The sequence below is a fragment of the Microcaecilia unicolor genome, chromosome 8 (assembly GCF_901765095.1).
Source record: "Microcaecilia unicolor chromosome 8, aMicUni1.1, whole genome shotgun sequence".
Lineage (NCBI taxonomy): Eukaryota > Metazoa > Chordata > Amphibia > Gymnophiona > Siphonopidae > Microcaecilia > Microcaecilia unicolor.
The window spans coordinates 212,422,178-212,433,294 of record NC_044038.1 but is presented as its reverse complement, the minus strand read 5'-3'; positions in this window follow the sequence as shown (position 1 = coordinate 212,433,294).

Genomic DNA, 11,117 nt, shown 5'->3' with positions numbered 1-11,117 from the left:
CCACTCAGGATTTTGTAGACCTCAATCGTATCTTCCCTCATCCATCTCTTTTCCAAGAAGAAGAGCCCTAACCTCTTTAGCCTTTCCTCATTCGAGAGGAGTTTCATACCCTTTATCATTTTGATCGCTCTTCTTTCAACCTTTTCTATAGTCTCTCTTTTCAGTTAATTAAATTTTTTCACATTATTACTACTACTACTAATCATTTCTGTAGCGCTACTAGACGTATGCAGCACTGTACACATTATATGCAGGTACTTTCTCTGTCCATAGAGGACTTGCAATCGAAGTTTTTGGTACCTGAGGCAATGGAGGGTTAAGTGACTTACCCAGACTCACAAGGAGCTGCAGTGGAAATTGAACCCAGGTCTCCAGGTTCAAAGCTGCACTAACCATTAGGCTACTCCTCCACTCCCAAACAGGATTAGGTTCAATGTGGCTTATATAGCAACATCAAATTAGAATACAGTCAGTTATATTGAAACATTATAACAAATCGAGAATAATTACATGTTTAATATGAAGAAGATGGATAAGAATAAAAGGCAACATTAGTTTATTGTCAATAAGCAGAAAGGCTTTTGATAATTTGTGAAATCTCAAATAATCATTTAAACATAGAATTCCGTAATTTGGTACACTGATATGTGAAACCTGTGAGAAGAATCGATTTGTAAGGTAATCTTTTACAATTTGGATAGCGGAGCGAGAGGTAATTTCTGTAGGTCTGTTGCATTATGTGGAGGTGAATCAGTGAGATATTTCATGTAAGAAGGTGATAAACCATAGAGAATTTGGTCTACAGTCACACATTTTAAAGGTGATCCTGGCGTTTATGGGAAGCCAGGTCAGTTTTAATAAAAGAGGGGGAAGCTTTTGCAAAGCGAGACGCGCTGCATACAAGACGAGCAGCAGTGTTTTGTTTGTAATTTTTTAATGAGAGAAATCTTAATTCCTGCATATATGTACTTATACATACATATTTGTACTGGTGATCTGCCCTTTTTAAGAAGCCGTGAAGTGGTGTGATTCAGGAATTGATGTGTAGTATCACCATTCAGGCCACTGTTAACTCAAGCACATTTTTCTAGCTTGGGGTGTTTCCTGGATAGTTGACGGTTGTGTTTGAATCAGAAGAGCGGCACCATTTTATGACTCATTTTACATATTTATTTATTTATTGCATTTGTATCCCACATTTTCCCACCTATTTGCAGGCTCAATGTGGCTTACATAATAACCGTGATGGCGATCGCCAATTCCGGTATAACAGATACAGAGTGACAATGTAGAAGGTTCATGTAGGACAGGCACATCAGAGAATAAGGAGGAAGGGTTGAGTTGTGACCAGTTCGAGTATTAGTTTTGTTGTGTTGCAGGATCGAGGCTTTTAGGTTGGGTCATTAGGGCATGCCTTTTTGAATAAGTTAGTTTTTAGAGATTTCCGAAAATTTGTTAGGTCGTGCGTTGTTTTCAAGGCGTTTGGTAATGCGTTCCATAGTTGTGTGCTTATGAAGGAGAAACTGGATGCATAGGTTGATTTATATTTAAGTCCTTTTCAGCTTGGGTGATGGAGGTTTAGGTATGTGCTTGTTGATCTTGTAGTGTTTGTGGCTGGGAGGTCAGTGAGGTCTGTCATGTATCCTGGGGTCTCGCCGTAAATGATTTTATGCACTAGAGTACAGATTTTAAAGGCAATGCGTTCTTTGATCGGGAGCCAGTGTAGTTTTTCGCGTAGAGGTTTGGCACTTTCGTATCTCGTTTTTCCAAAAATAAGTCTGGCTGCGGTGTTTTGCACAGTTTGGAGTTTCTTTATGATTTGTTCTTTGCATCCTGCATAAATTGCATTACAACAGTCTAGGTGACTTAGTACCATTGATTGTACCAAGTTGCGGAATGTTGCCCTCGGGAAGAAAGGTTTTATTCATTTGAGTTTCCACATTGATTGGAACATTTTCCTTGTTATAGTTTTCGATTGGGTTTCTAGCGTGAGGTTTCGGTCGATGGTAATATTGTTGGGATTGTTGGTGGTGTATTGGGATGTCAGGATGAGACAGTGTGTTTTCTCTGCATTTAGTTTTAGTTGGAATGCATCTGCCCATGAGTTCATGATTTGCAGGCTCAGTTCGGTTTCATTGGTGATTTCTGTTGGGTCGTGTTTGATGGGATGTATATCATGACTTCATCTGCGTATAGTCTTTGGTTGGATAGGGATGTGGCTAGTGGGGTCATCATTAGGTTGAATAGGATCGGTGATAGTAGTGATCCTTGGGGTATGCCGCAGTCTGTATTTCATGGTGATGATGTGTTCGATTTTGATTTGACTTGATAAGTTCTGGTGGTTAGGGAAGCCCTTGATCCAGCTGAGTACACTTCCACAATCCCAAAGTAATCTAAGATGTTTAGTAGAATTTTATGGTTAACCATATCGAGCATGTCGAATTGTAGGAGCAGTAAGCTTTTGCCTGCTGCGATTTCTTGTTTGAATTTGGTTAGGAGGGTAATTAGTACTGTTTCGATGCCGTGGTTAGGGCGAAATCCAGATTGTGATTCATGTAGTATTGAGAATTTGTTTAGGTAGTCGATGAGTTGTTTGGTTACCATGCTTTCCATCAGTTTGATTACCAGTGGGATAGATGCTACCGGCCGGTAGTTGGTGAGTTCACTTGATTTTTTTCTTTGTATCTTTCAGTATAGGGGTAAGTAGGATATTGCCGTTTTCCTTGGGAGGAGTCCGTGTTGAAGCAGATAGTTTAGGTGGGATGTGAGATCTAATATGAAGCATTGAGGAGCGGATTTTATTAAGTAGCTGGGGCAGGTGTCCAATTTACAGTGAGTCTTGGCAAATGTTGATCGCATGGGTGACTGTTTCGGGGGTGAGGAGGGCGAAGTTTGTCCAGGTTCGGTCCACTGGATGTTCATCGAGGGTTGGGTCCAGGCATTCAATGAATTTCTCTGTCAGTGGTGTTTTGTGGTAGTGTGTTGCATAGATTTACAATTTTGTCCTTAAAGTATTTAGCAAGTTTGTCCGCAGATGGGATGTCTGTGTTGGTTGTGGTGACCGGAGTAGTGTCTAGTAGTTTGTTCACGAGGTGATATAGTTTCTTCGTATCTTTATAATCATGTCCTATTTTGGTTTTGTAGTATGACCTCTTGGTTTGTCTTATTGCATATTTGTACTTTCTTTAAGTTTATTTCCATGCGTTAAGTGTGTGTACATATTTTGTTTTCTTCCATGCTCGTTCGTGTTTTCTTGTTTGTGTTTTTAGTTTTTTCAGTTCTTCTTTGTACCACGGTATCGAGTTATGTCTGCGTGAGGTTCTTGTTTTTAATGGTGCTATTTCGTCTGATATGCTACTTCATCTTTTATCCCAGTCGAGGAGATAGTGTATCGAGTCAGTTTGAGCTGACCATTCATTATCGTAGATCTTTTGCCAGAATGTTTCCGAGTCTATTTGGCCTCTTGTGGTGCAAGTCGTGTGTTCTTGTATTCGGTTTATGCCTTTTTTGCACGATTGAAGGGATAGGTTTAGTTTGTAATGGTCTGGTCATGGTGTGTCTGTCCAGTTAGTGACTGATATTATTAGGTTTTGGTCTGTGGATAGTTTGTGTGTGAGGAGGTCAAGTGTGTGCCCTTTGACATGTTTTGCTTGCATATATGGCAGTTTGAGGTCCCAGAGCTGGAGGAATTCTTTGCATTCCCGTGCGTTGGTGGAGTTTGAGTCTTCTAGATGAAGGTTGATGTCACCTAGTACTAGTATGCTGGAGTTTGTTACGCAGATGTTAGTAAATATTAGTAAATGATGATGTTGGATAGAGGTCATTTGGCCCTTCCATTTTGCCCAGGTCTCTTCCTCTCTAGTTATCTATTGCTTTGCAATTGACTGCTTTTATTCCTACCCTCAATTAGACCCATGCATTAAAATGCCATTAAAATATGTGTACTAAAATGTAGCATTCATACAATAGGAAATTCAATTAAACATAAAGGGGGGGGGGGGAGGGATTCTATATATGACACCTTTAAAAATTGTTGCTGTAAAACTATGGCTAAAGTTAGGTGTAGTTTGTAGAATACGCTCACATGCCGTTCTTGTGATTAAAATTTAGGCGCACCCATTTTAGGCTACCTAAAACCAGGCCTAAATACCTGCACCTAAGGTTGGACACACATCGGGTGTATTCTATAATAGTGCACATAGATTTTTGAAATGCCCACAGTCACACCCCCTTTTCAATTTTGCACATTAGAATTTATGCGCACCGCATTAAGAGTACACCTAGAAAGTTGTGCACATAAATTCAAATTAAAGCCAGTTAGTGCTGCTAATTTGTTAAGTACCAGTTATTAGCACTGATTGGCTTGTTCATAAATTGTGCACGCATTAGTGTACACATCTTAAGGCATCATATATAGAATTTTGGGGAAGGTGATAGAATTAGGTTTCCAAAAAAGGTAAAATTAAAGAAAAAAGCTTGGAAAATGTCCCTTCCTGGAATTTAGCATTTCTGCTTAGGCAAGAAGAAACCAGTTGGGGCCCTTTTGTTGAAATATGCATTTGCAGTAACTGCATGTTTATTGTGATTACCACAAATCCTCTGTGGTAACTGTTAGGGGTGTGTCCAGTATCTTCCCATGCGATTTAACACACAAAGAAAATAATTTTACAAGGGGCAATTCTCTGGAGTTGTTTTATAAAGGAATGTAGATGGTAACGTGGACCTGTAGTACGGGGCTGTTGCATGGTTAAAAAAAAAAAAACATGCTGGCTTCTTAATGCAAGTAGGGGTGGGTCATGGACGTGACAGGGGCTGGTTGTGATAGTGTGTGGTTGGTGCTGCACGTTTGCTATGATAACTGCTGATAGTGTGGCTGCACTCGATGCTACCTGCAGTTCAGTGGTGCAACTGCTAACCCAGTTACAAAGCATGAAAGTTGCAGTACTGCATTCCTCTGATTTTTTGTTTGTTTTTTTCTCCTGATTTACATAAGTACATAAGTAATGCCACACTGGGAAAAGACCAAGGATCCATCGAGCCCAGCATCCTGTCCACGACAGCGGCCAATCCAGGCCAAGGGCACCTGGCAAGCTTCCCAAACGTACAAACATTCTATACATGTTATTCCTGAAACTGACCTACCAAGCGTGTACCCTGCTTCCTAAGCAACCCCCACCCCACCTCACCCTCTATCCCCTGGCACTTGGGGATCTACCTGGTAGTTTAGTGCATTGTTTTTCAATTTCAAGTCAGGTACCCCCTATCTCGGACAAATTTCAACCAAGTACCCCTGAGCGTCGATCAGCAGAGATTTTAAACATTCCAAAGAAGACATATATTCTAATAGCAAAATAGAAAGAGTTGTACTTTTTTTTTAATTTGTTGTCTGGTTATTTTATTTTTCTAATTATGTTGGTTCAAGCCTGGTTTCTGTTTTCCTCCATCCTCTCTTAAATCTTTGTGCCATTTTGTTCTCTCTTCCTTTCCCTTTCAGCTTTCTTCAATTTATTGTTCAGCCTCTTTGCCCAAATTTAATTTATTCTTATGATCCAATTTTTCTCTTTTACTGTGTCTATCTACTTCCTTCCATCTCTTTCCCTGACCCTGGCTGTCCTATTCCCCAGTTTTTCACTAACTCTATCCTCTTTTTCTCAGTATCCTTCTGTCAGGACTGGTGGTTGGGAGGCGGGGATAGTGCTGGGCAGACTTATACGGTCTGTGGCACAGCCGGTGGCGGGAGGCGGGGCTGGTGGTTGGGAGGTGGGGATAGTGCTGGGCAGACTTATACGGTCTGTGCCAGCGCCGGTGGTGGGAAGCGGGGCTGGTGGTTGGGAGGCGGGGATAGTGCTGGGCAGACTTATACGGTCTGTGCCAGAGCCGGTGGTGGGAGGCGGGACTGGTGGTTGGGAGGCGGGGATAGTGCTGGGCACTATTTGTCTCCCCCCCCCCCCTTCCGTTCTCTCCCCTCTTTCTCCTCCACCTTTCTATCCACTGTCTTTTCTCTTCCCTTGCACCTTCTATTCTCCCTTCCCTCAGCTGTTGCTGCTTCTTCGCCTTCTCCTCCCCCTCCTCTAAAGCAGCAGTGGAAGTGACCACACAGCTTATAGCAGTTGCATGGCCCCAGTCTTCAAGTGGATGTTGTTGAATTTGCTGGTCCTCTGCCTCTCCCCCCTCCAACATTAACTTCCTAGCTTGGAACAGGGGACTGGCGTCCACTTAAACTGGGCCTGTGTGACCGCTGTAAGTTGGGGAAACGACAGCAACCATGTGGGAGGAACGCAAAGCAGGAACACGCATTGGTTCTCAACATGTGCTTTGTACCCTTTGGGTTAGGCCTAGTGTGTGTTGAGAACCTATGGTCTATCAGCTTAGGGTGGAAGCAAGTCTTAAAGGCTGACCCCTAGTGGTAGTAGTGTGAGACGACTTCTAGGGGTCATTGGCACTATTTTGAACCCAGTGCCGTACCAGGGTGAGAGTGGAGGGTGAATGCTCCTGTGCTGGGCCACTAGACTACCAGGAAGACCCTCGGGTAAGGATCAGGGAGACTGGGGTGGGTCAGGATCTCTGCTGGAGGATTGGTGGGGTCTGTGCTCTGGAGATGCATCTGTGTTTAAGGGGCATTGTGCTGGGGGTCTTCTGAAGAGTGGGCATGTGGGGGGAGGAGAATCAGATCAAGGCCTTCAGTGGGGTGGGTTGCACCATTGTTGCTTTTTGGGGGGAGGGGGAGAGATTTAGGCTGGCACCATATTACATACTTTGGTGCTCTCATGCTGGGTCTTCTCTGTATTAAACAGTAAATGTACATGCCACACTGGGAAAAGACCAAGGGTCCATCGAGCCCAGCATCCTGTCCACGACAGCGGCCAATCCAGGCCAAGGGCACCTGGCGAGCTTCCCAAACGTACAAACATTCTATACATGTTATTCCCGGAATTGTGGATTCTTCCCAAGTCCATTTAGTAGCGGTTTATGGACTTGTCCTTTTGGAAACCGTCTAACCCCTTTTTAAACTCTGCCAAGCTGTTCACGTACTGCGCCTTAAGCTTTGCAGTTAAGGTGTGGTACGAACACTTTAGTAAAAAGGCCACAAAATCAACCAACAATCGGGTTTTGGTCCAATATTCTGCAGACCTTATCCAGGTAAGAACAGCTCCTACCCAGATGAGTGCCATTCACCAGGACCAGGCACTGATTTTCAGCGACATTATTTGGATAGTGTTGCTGAATCTTTTACTGATTTCATCTGTGCCATCCTAACCTGTCCAGATAGATCTTTATTGTTTAATACACTTAGGAGCTCATTTTTCAAAAAGAAAACTTCCAAAAAGTGGCACAAAGCTGCAGATGCACAGGTTTTGGTTTTTTTTTGCCAAAAATCCAAATCACTATTTTAAAAACTTATTTTGCGATGTTTTTCTATGCAGTTCAGCTGCGATGTTTCCAAATCACCAGGGGACGTGATTTGGGTGTTCGCAGAACTAGGACGTTTTTCTTCCATAATGGAACAAAGCAAAAATGTCCAGGGCTAAAAGATGTTTTGGTCTAGACCTGGTTCAGTTGTGACTAAGTGCCTCATTTTCACAGCACTTAAGACTTACAAAGTTTTATAGGTTATTATGGAATTTTGTAAGTCTTAAGTGCTTTGAAAATATACCTCCACGTCATAAAAAGATTCCCTAAATGACCAGATGACCACTGGAGAGATTAAGGCACGATTCCTCCTCCCACCCTGTGAAAGAAACAGTATATAGCAGCCGCTATGACAGCATCAGCTGTTATGGCCAGTCCTATTAGAGCAGCAAACAGGAGTAGCCTAGTGGTTGGTGCAGTACACTTTAGAGAAGGGGACCAGGCCCATACCAGTGGCGTAGCTAGGTGGGGCACCAGGGGAGCGGTCGCTCCCCCAAACAGAGTTCTGCCGGCGCCTAACGTGTTGCATAAAAAATGCGCGCTGGCGGAAGTCCGCTCATACCGCTTTCGCTCCCCCCGCGCCGTCAAGCTGGCTCCGCTTCTATCCCATACCCCACTGTTACACTTGTAGTGGACAGTGTGAGCCCTCCAAATCCCACCAAAAACCGACCGTACCAAACTGTACTCCACTACACTAACCCTTATGTCTGCAGGTGTCACCTATATGTAAGTACAGTAGGTTTTTTTTGTGGGTTCGGGAGGGCTCGCCTTACAATATAAGGAGATTACAGTGAGATGTGTAGCTGTATGTGAAGTCCATTGCAGCCTAGGGTGCTCCTTCGCTCTGGTTCGATGTCTGTATGGCCAGTCAACTAAGAATGCTGCCCCCTCCTCAAATGCACCCCAATGGCTTGTTTTTGTGGTCCCCCCAATCATGGTCACAAAGGAAAAACGCACAAAGCATCTAGGAAATGGCCATTTTTGAAACAAAAAGATAAAGATATTTTTGTGGTTTGAAAATCGCTTTGTGTGCCACTTGATTTTTGGACGTTTTCAGCAAGACGTCCAAAATCGGATTTAGACATATGGAAAATGCCCTCTAATATACCGCTTAAATTGTAAAAGGAAAACAAAGCGGTTTACAATAAAATTATAAACATAAGAAAAGAAAGGAACTCCGTTAAAAAAGGAAAGTTGCGTACATCCCAACAGGATAGGTAAACAGGAGAATAAAAACCATTTTGTCCATACTTGCCATGTCCCCTCAAGCCCCTGCTAGAAGCCACTGGTACCTGGATTAACTTCCAGTGGCCATTTTATACCTGGAGATTCTGCACCAGAATCTGGGTATAAGTTTAAACCTCATGGTCGGCATTTTAAAGCAGTGCTGATCATTGAGTTTAAATATCAGGTTTGTGTTTTCCGTGTCATTCATAGAAATCAAACACAATAAAACATGGAAAAGAAAATAAGATGATACCTTTTTTATTGGACATAACTTAATACATTTCTTGATTAGTTTTCGAAGGTTGCCCTTCTTCCTCAGATCGGAAATAAGCAAATGTGCTAGCTGACAGTGTATATAAGTGAAAACATTCAAGCATTACTATGACAGTCTGACAGGGTGGGAGGAGGGGGGTGGGTAGGAAGTATGCATGGGGACATCAAAGCATATCATTGATATTCTAATAGGATGGGTGTGGATAGGTGAGGGGAGGGTGATCAACAGAGACATACAGCTTTATGGTTTTTAATGGGCTAGGAACCCCAGATCCTTGTTAAGTCCTTTCTGTTGGGTGTTAAAATATTCAATCATTCTGACTTCAAAGGTCTTGCGTTCTTGTATGGTTTTAAAGTTACCTTTCAGTATTCTCACTGTGAAATCACTGGTACAGTGTCCTGGTTCTGTGAAGTGCTGTCCCACAGGGGTGGGGGCCCTACTGGCTGTATTGTTCATGTGATGTCTATGTAAATTGAATCTTGTCTTAAGCATCTGGCCTGTTTCTCCAATATAGCATCCTTCGTTACATTTTTTACACTGAATGATATATACCGAATGACAGCACATTCCTCTTTCTCAGCAACACAAAGCAGCAAGTATTAAACAGCTAGACCTACCTACGTATGTTTTCTTGGAAAGGCTTTATAAATGATATAAGTTGCCACATGTTGGTAAATAGTGCAACAGCTTTAACATGAAGTAATCGTAGCCAACATGTTTTTCAAATAGGTTCCCTGGCAACTGCTAAATGTCCTATTTAGTAGGAATTTACCCTAAAGATATATCTGATAGGGATGTGCATTCGGTTGAAATGACATGAAAATTTTCATTTTCTGCCCAAAACAACAGGAAGAAAACCTCAGTTAAAAAAAAAATATGCATCATTAATAATGCAAATTATTCCAAAAGATTACACCCTCTCTCGCTCTGCAGGTGCATGAATAGAGGGTAGTTCTGTATAGACTGCTTAAAATTAGGTGCCAGGATGATGTGTGCTAATTCTATAAAAGTTGCCAAAAATTGCATGCACAAGTTAATTGAATATAATGAGCTGATTAGTGCCAATAATTGACTTAAGCAATTATTGGTGCTAATTGAAATCATGCCTATAAATTTAAGCACATGAGCCATGCCTAAATTTTACATCCGTCCTGGGGAAAGAGGGCACAGAAATGGGAAGGTCATGGACATTTTGGGGTGGAACATGGGCGTGGGTTTGAGTTACGTGCACAATTACAGAATAAGAGGGTGCCACACATAAATTTTAGGTGGCGTTTGCACCGTGTTTTCGTTGGTGCAAATGGAGGCACCTAAATTTACATGTGACCCTTCTATAAACCATGTCTAACTTTAGGCACTGCTTATAGAATAGTACTTAAGCGTTTTCCATGCTGATTTTTTATTTTTATTTATTTATTTATTACATTTGTACCCCACATTTTCCCACCTATTTGCAGGCTCAATGTGGCTTACATAGTACCGACTTGGCGTTCGCCAAGTCGGTTGATAACAAATACAAGGTTATATTGTGGTCTAATGAGGTGGGTGTGTATCAGACACCATGAGGGTCAAAGGGAATGAAGATTGTATATTGTCCAGTACAATCATTGGTTATGCTGTGTTGTTGAATATGGGGATTTACAGTGGATCGGTGGGGTAAGCCTTTTTGAAAAGGTTGGTTTTTAGTGATATCCTGAAATTTAAATGGTCATGGATTGTTTTCACAGCTTTTGGGAGTCAATTCCATAGTTGTGTGCTTATGTAGGAGAAGCATGATTCGTAAGTTGTTTTGTATTTAAGTCCTTTGAAATTTGGGTAATGTAGGTTTAGGTATGATCGTGATGATCCGGTTCTGTTTCTAGTTGGTAGCTCTATGAGATCTGTCATGTATCCTGGGACTACGCCGTAGATAATTTTGTGGACCAAAGTGCAGATTTTGAATATGATCCTTTCTTTGATTGGGAGCCAATGCAGCTTTTCTCGGAGGGGTTTTGCACTTTTGAATCGTGTTTTACCAAATATCAGCCTGGCTGCTGTGTTTTGGGCGGTCTGGAGTTTTTTTGTGAGTTGTTCTTTGCATCCCGCGTAGATTCCGTTGCAGTAATCTACATGGCTTAGGACCATTGATTATATTACGTTTCAAAAGATTTTTCTCGGCAAGAAAGGTTTTAATCGTTTACGTTTCCACATTGAGTAGAACATTTTC